Here is a 6,752-nt window from a genome sequence, read left to right as displayed (position 1 = left end):
TTCATAAACTGACTTTGATACTCTAAATCTACACTAAAACCTGACAACATCTCACTTCCTGTGCACCTTTAGACTCAAGCCGTACCAAGGCTCCACTCTGATTCATGGTTTTCTTGTAGTAGTTCTGCCTGGAAACGACTAAACCGACATTTATTTATATAAAAATGTCACGGAGTATTACGTTAATATCTCACTTGTTTGTCTTTCCTCAGACGTAACAAGTGTTAAGTGAATGCATCACACAGTTAAGAGAAGTCAAGCCCTTGGTTTTGATGTTTCCACAATGCATTAGCTAGTGTTTTATGTGAGCCAGATCAAAGTTTTATCAAACATGTCAGCCCATTTTTTTTCCTCGGGTTGCTGTGGAGAGTAAAAGACATCCGGCAATTACATTCATGGGATAAAGACATCAGCGTCATCTCTCCGAGGGAGTGACAGCATAATGTTATGGGTGTCAAAACTTGGGCGACATAATTAATTGCAGCAACTCCTGAACCCAAGACTTGTAGTTTTTTACCAGCGCTTTGCCAATCCTCTGAGTTTCAGCAATATCAAAACAGGGAGACAAATTGAGCCACCTGCATGTCTCCAAAGCTTGACAACTCATCTCACTTGCAAATTGCGAGCGTTTTACCCCCCTACAAAGGAGTCCATAGAGGCTAGCGGGCTTCTCACCAGCCAAGGTTTGATAGGTCTTCATGCAGCTATGTGACACTTTGAAAACAGTGGAGACATTCCATAATACTGGAGGCTGGAAAAAGAACATGCACAGTCCTAATGATGATAGTCCATATGGCTGAGGCTGCACTGTTGGTCACACACTCTGGGCTGTTTGGAGAAGTGCTTCACAATTATCTGCAGTGAAGTTATATTTGAAAAACAAACCGTGATTAGTGTGCTCGAAGGCATGCAGCGAGGATTACGAAACACTGACATGTTGGTTTTGTGTTGCATAAAGTTTATGTGAGACTCGACTTTTACAGCAAATCTGACTGGTTACAAGTCAGCTGAAAAGCTGCGTTTTAGGATGATCTATTTTAGAGGTGAAGCCAGTTATTAGAAAAAGAAGTGTCAGTAACCTGTAACTATGGAGGGGTCATGTGGTAGGAAAGAGGAACATCTTGCCAAACTGAGCACACGGAGTTGTGAACCATGCTCTCATTGGTTTATTCTAAAGACACGTTAAAAGATTCCCCCCAACATGTACTATATGCTAGCGATATACTTTATCTGGTGACTGATGATGCCATCTTTAAGGCTTACATCCAGTGCTAGGGAGCTAATGTGAGGAACTTGAATCAGTGGACGCACTTTTGCTCATCAGTTTCCAAAGAGCCTCGGAAGTAACACCCTTCTATATTTAAGGATTAATATCATCTTATCAGCCACTAAACTCACATGTAAATAGGCACATATTAACTGAAAATAAATGCTAAAATGAGGTTGTGTGTGTATACATGAGTGTGCAAGGTAAATGCTCGCAGTTACTGAGCGAAGACCCAACTGGAGAGAATGAGGCTGGAGACAGACATTTCAACGCCTTTCATTAAAACTTATTACTTTGCATGTTATGGTATTGTAATCCTCTCTATGAGCAATTTTGTAACGACATAAACCATTATTTATCTCAGATTAATTAGATTTAAGACCTTTTAAATCTCGTTTGGTGCAGAACGCCCATGGAGCTTCTCTTTTCACAGCAAAAAGAAACATCAATAGATCTTTCCTGATGATCACTTTTTGTAGATTAGAGGATTGTTATTAATTGGTCAATTGGTTAATTGTTATTTTTTTTCCTAATTAGTCACCATGGAGGAATAACAGGCTTTCTTCAGTGACCCTCATTTATAGAACTGTCCTTGTCAAACATGTTGAGAGGTTTCAGTAAAATGCAAGCCAAAATCTGAATTATTAGGGCAGAACTACATGACTTGGTTTGGAGTGCTCAAGTCTGGTTAAAAATAAATAAAAGATCATGGATAATACACCTAACTCGTTTAGAAAAAACCTTATCACCCACTGGATAATGTAAAATATTCATCTCAGCAGCCAAACTTTGAGAATATGTCACAGAGCCGTCTGTGGTATGTGTAGGATGAAGAGAGGTTACATTGCACGCACAAGTGGAAGCTCCCTGGATGTCTGCAAAAACACATTTGCAAATATGTGTAAAAGGAGAACCCCAGGAGACACTGGCACCAACAATGGGAAGCCACACAGAATTAAATCCAGAGGGTATGCTTTTTGTTCTGACTTTAAAAGTTCATTATTAGTCATATACTGCGCATCTTAAAAAAGAAGTCAAAAGACAAAAGAACCAGTAGAAAAATCAGGTGACCAGTCCAGTTCTGAAGCCTGCTCTTCCCTGGTGTCTCCTGGTACAAAAATGTACCGCAAACCTGATTCTTTCCTTTCCAAGAAAGCAGAGGGGTTGGCAAATGGCTCACTTGTGACCAAAACCAAACGCTTTCTTTCTTTTCCCATGAGGTCAAGCAGGAAGAAGGTTTGTGAGCAAGATTTAGCAAAGTGTTGCTCCCTTTTTTTTAAAAGTTATAAACTATTTGTCATCTTTGTGTATAAAAGATTGATGTCACATTTGTGTCACAGCACAAAGAATTGTGGCAAATAGCCATGTATGGACTCAATTTGAGTCTTTTGACTGTCGCCACCTTGTTTTTTGGTGCCAGTAGAGACTACCTACATAACCTAACACTTTGCTAGTTGTCTCTTTATAATCACATGGGTCACCTTTTTGGTCAAAGCTGTAAGTACTTATATTTACAAGAGCTGGTGCTAATTAGAAGCCATGAAGGTCCCATCTTATACTGATTTTGTTTTGGTTTTTATCACAATTAATCACTGTGTATGAACTAACAAATATTCATGGTATTCTGGAAAGCATTCTAACCTAGATCCTGAAACTATTCCAAAATACTACTGTTGACAAACCTTAAAAATGTGTTGCGTTACATAGCAATGAAATTTAGAGAAATTTAGAAATAATTATGTCAAACTAAATTGAAAGCGATGACAGGCAAACCAGTGTTAAATCTCTAAAATGTCTAAGCAAGCCTCAAATCAATAAGCAGACTGAGTTGTGGTTTATTAAAGTAACAGGTTAGAACTCACTATCACGCTGGTGTGCTGTGATGTCACCTGCTCCCGGCCATGCCTCCTCCTGTAAACCGTCCACTGCCATCATCTGTAAGAAGACCGGGCAACGCGTCTCAACAAGGTGCTCTGTGTGAGGCACCGTGAAGCCAGACTCTCTAAGACATTGGCAGACTTTGCTTAGCTCAGCCTAAAATGTGCAACACTCTCCCCTCAAACCAGGGCTTGTTTAGCTGCTGGCACATGAAGGCATCAGTCAGATGTATGCCAGCTGAGCTGAAGTGTGCCCACAGAGTACACACTGCAACATCACTACCAGTACTCGTGCCCTCACCTTGTCTACCTTGGCACTTTTTGAGTTTGATGGAAAGTGCCAGACAGCATATTTATACATCTTAATTAGCAATAATGAAGCCCGGTACCTGCCAACAATCTGTTGCCAGTAGTTACTGTGTGGTGTTGACTAGACTGTATGCCTGTTGTTTGCCTGCTACTCACATGAGAACTGCACAATTGAAATAGGTGAAAGGATCATGTGTTTTTCCTAAAGCCAATTAGATTCGCTAACAAACACGTAACGATGATGGATATTTAACACTTGAGGATGGAGATGTTTAGTCTGAAAGGGCCTTTTACAACACGTAATAACTAAGCCTGTATCTACAGGACCCCAGATTTATAGCAGATTATGAATGAGCAGGAGATGGTTATTAGCTGTTCTAACTGTTTGTCACGCTGCAGATCATTCACTTTAAAGGGCCTGTCAGGACATGGTGAACGACAGCAGATTCTGAGGATGTTTAAAGTCCCTGTGATCTGAAGCCATGTTTGGATGCAAACATGTTTAGATCTGTTGGCCAAGATAAGTTTGAGCTCTGCACAGCCAGACGTTTTTATGGAGTTGTGAAAACAAGTTGCATGATTTTTTTTTTTTTTTTTTAAACCGTGAAATAGGCTACAACCATCCTCCTGACGTCTGGATTTATGGCCTGGTAATTCCCCTCTGGAGTAATTTGGCTGGTACATCTGCAGCTTAGCCGCATTCCAGCAGAGCTCTCCTGTGCTGTGAAGTCAGGAGATGACTGATTGATTGATTGTATTACTCCAGTTTTAGCATGGCTTTGCAGAGCTATAGCAGTGAAGTTCTAATGTGATCTATCCAGCGAGCAGCCTGCCTGCTTTTGGGTTAGCCTGCTGTGACGATCGCAAATCATGGTTAGAAAGTGAACTTTGCAAAATACCACACAGTAATAACAGGAAACTGATAGACACTGTTTCAGATTAAAAGATGTTTAACTTAATTCCAAGCAGAATTATATGTAAGATTTAATGGTTACAAATTATAAACACAACAACTGAATGCAACATAGCGTTTATGGTGTGTTTTCCCTGGTAACAACACGGAAATTCAATTATCAAGTTCCTCATCACTGACTTGATGCTTCCACATGTTATTTCTGATGCCAACTGCAGGCTAAAAATGATTACAGGCAAACATGTAGTGTGCTGATGGAAGTCTGCAGTTTCCAAGTGCCACTTACTGCTGAGGCAGTGAAGAAACCAGTTGCTTTCATAGCCTACAAAAAGGTAAGTCTAACATAAATAAATAAATAACATAAAAAAAATTAAAATGTAATAAAAGGATTCCAAGTGGTCCTCACAAGGCACAGGTAAAATTAAAGTTTACCTGCTAAACTAAATTAGCTGATACTAATCGGGAAATTAGCTAAATTAACAAGCTATCAATTAGTTATCTGGCAGCTAGTTATATTTACAGAATAATTTCACCAGATACTATCCGGTCGTTAAGTGATGACGTGACGAATCCTACTTCCGGGTCTAAAGTAGTCTGCGTTTAATATGGCTTTTGTGTCGTTAACATGTTTAATGTTATGTATTTTCTTCTATTTAATCTCAAAAAGCTCCTAAAACAGTCAGTGACCACTGTTGACCTCCCTCGGCTTTTATTACCGCTAATCATTTATTTAAGCTCAGTTTTTAAAACCTCAGGATGTAACTACAGCCCAGCCCATGCAGCAGTATATGAATGACTAACCTCATATTGTGGATGGATTATCTCAGTTGTTCTCCTGGCTGAAGTTTGGTCCTTTTACAGCATCCTGCCATGCGATTACATTTGTTCCTGACCACCGAGAACACTCAACGTTAACTTTTATCGAGTGGAAAAAAAGTTAGCTTGTTTATATTATGCTAACATAGCTGTGTTGCTAGCGGTCACGTAGCACATCATTATATACCAGCTAGCCCAACTTCAGTAACCCTACAAACGTCACTGCTGTTTAGTTTTCTGTCTTCATTTATGCTGGAAGTGATAACAGAGCTGTACGTTTTAATTTGTTTCCACAACCCCGCAGTCAGGACATGCTATATTGTATTTAGATAGAAGCTTCCTGCTAACTTCTAATTCCGTTAAATGTCATAAATTCCGTTTTCATGGATGCCTGGATGTTAAAACTCAATTGTTACACCTGGTAGAGCAGAACGCTGATCATTTTATTAAAGATGAAAGACTTTAGACAGTTTTTCAACTCTCAGTAATGCCATAGTGATCGTTTGATATATGGACCTGCAGCGGAGTTTAGGCCCAGACACGACTAGTGACGTCAGACTTAACAACCGGATACCATCTGGTGCATATGTTATGACGCAGAGCTTGGTTGTATAAGTAAATGATAATGAAATTAGATGAAATAAACTGTAAGGTTAGCTAAATCTGAGAGGAAGCACTTGAAAACTGAAGTACACGAATTCATCCAACTGTTAGAAATACAAACTTAAATACCTGATGGAGAAGAAAAAGAGAGACATGCTTGAAAACATGGCGTTGGGGGGTAAACTCGCCGGCCACTTTTTTAGGTCCACCTGTTCAACTGCTCATAAACGCAAGTATCTTATGAGCAGACATGTAGACATGATCAAGTCGACCTGCTGACGTTAAAATCGAGCATCAGAATGGGGAGGAAAGGTAATATAATTAGCTTTGAACATGGCATGATTGTCGGTTGCCTGTATGAGTATTTCATAAACTGTTCTCTGCTGGGATTTTCCCCCACACATCCATCTCTGAGGTTTGCACAGAAAGGGTCTGAAAAAGACAAAATAAGACCTGAGCAGCAGTTCTATGTTGATGTCAGAGGACAATGGCCAAACTTCTTCCAGCTGATAGGAGGGCAACAGTAACTCAAATAACGACTCTTTTCAACCGAGGTATGCAGAAGAGCATCTCTGAATGCACAGCACATCAAAGCTTGAAGCAGATGGCTACAGTAGAAGAAGACCTGGGTGCCACTCCTTTCAGGTAAAAACACTACAATGACAATACAGACGCCAAAACTGTACAACAGAAAACTGGAACTACATTGTCAGGTCTGAATACTTTAATGGTAAAGGCAGAATTTGTCATAAACAACATAATAATATGGATCCATCCTGCCTTGTATTGACAGTTGATGTTTTCTTGGGGATGCTTCATTGCCATGCTTTGGACCCTTTAGTACCAACTGAGCATCATTTAAACTCCACAGCCTACCTGAGTATTGTTGCTGACCATGTCTGTCCCTTTATATAGACCAAAATCCTCTGAGGGATGTCTCCAGCACTTTGTTGAACCTGTGCACAAA

This window comes from Simochromis diagramma, unplaced genomic scaffold, assembly GCF_900408965.1.
Source record: "Simochromis diagramma unplaced genomic scaffold, fSimDia1.1 OVJJ01000481.1, whole genome shotgun sequence".
Taxonomy (NCBI): Eukaryota; Metazoa; Chordata; class Actinopteri; order Cichliformes; family Cichlidae; genus Simochromis; species Simochromis diagramma.
Note: the sequence above shows the minus strand (reverse complement) of the source record.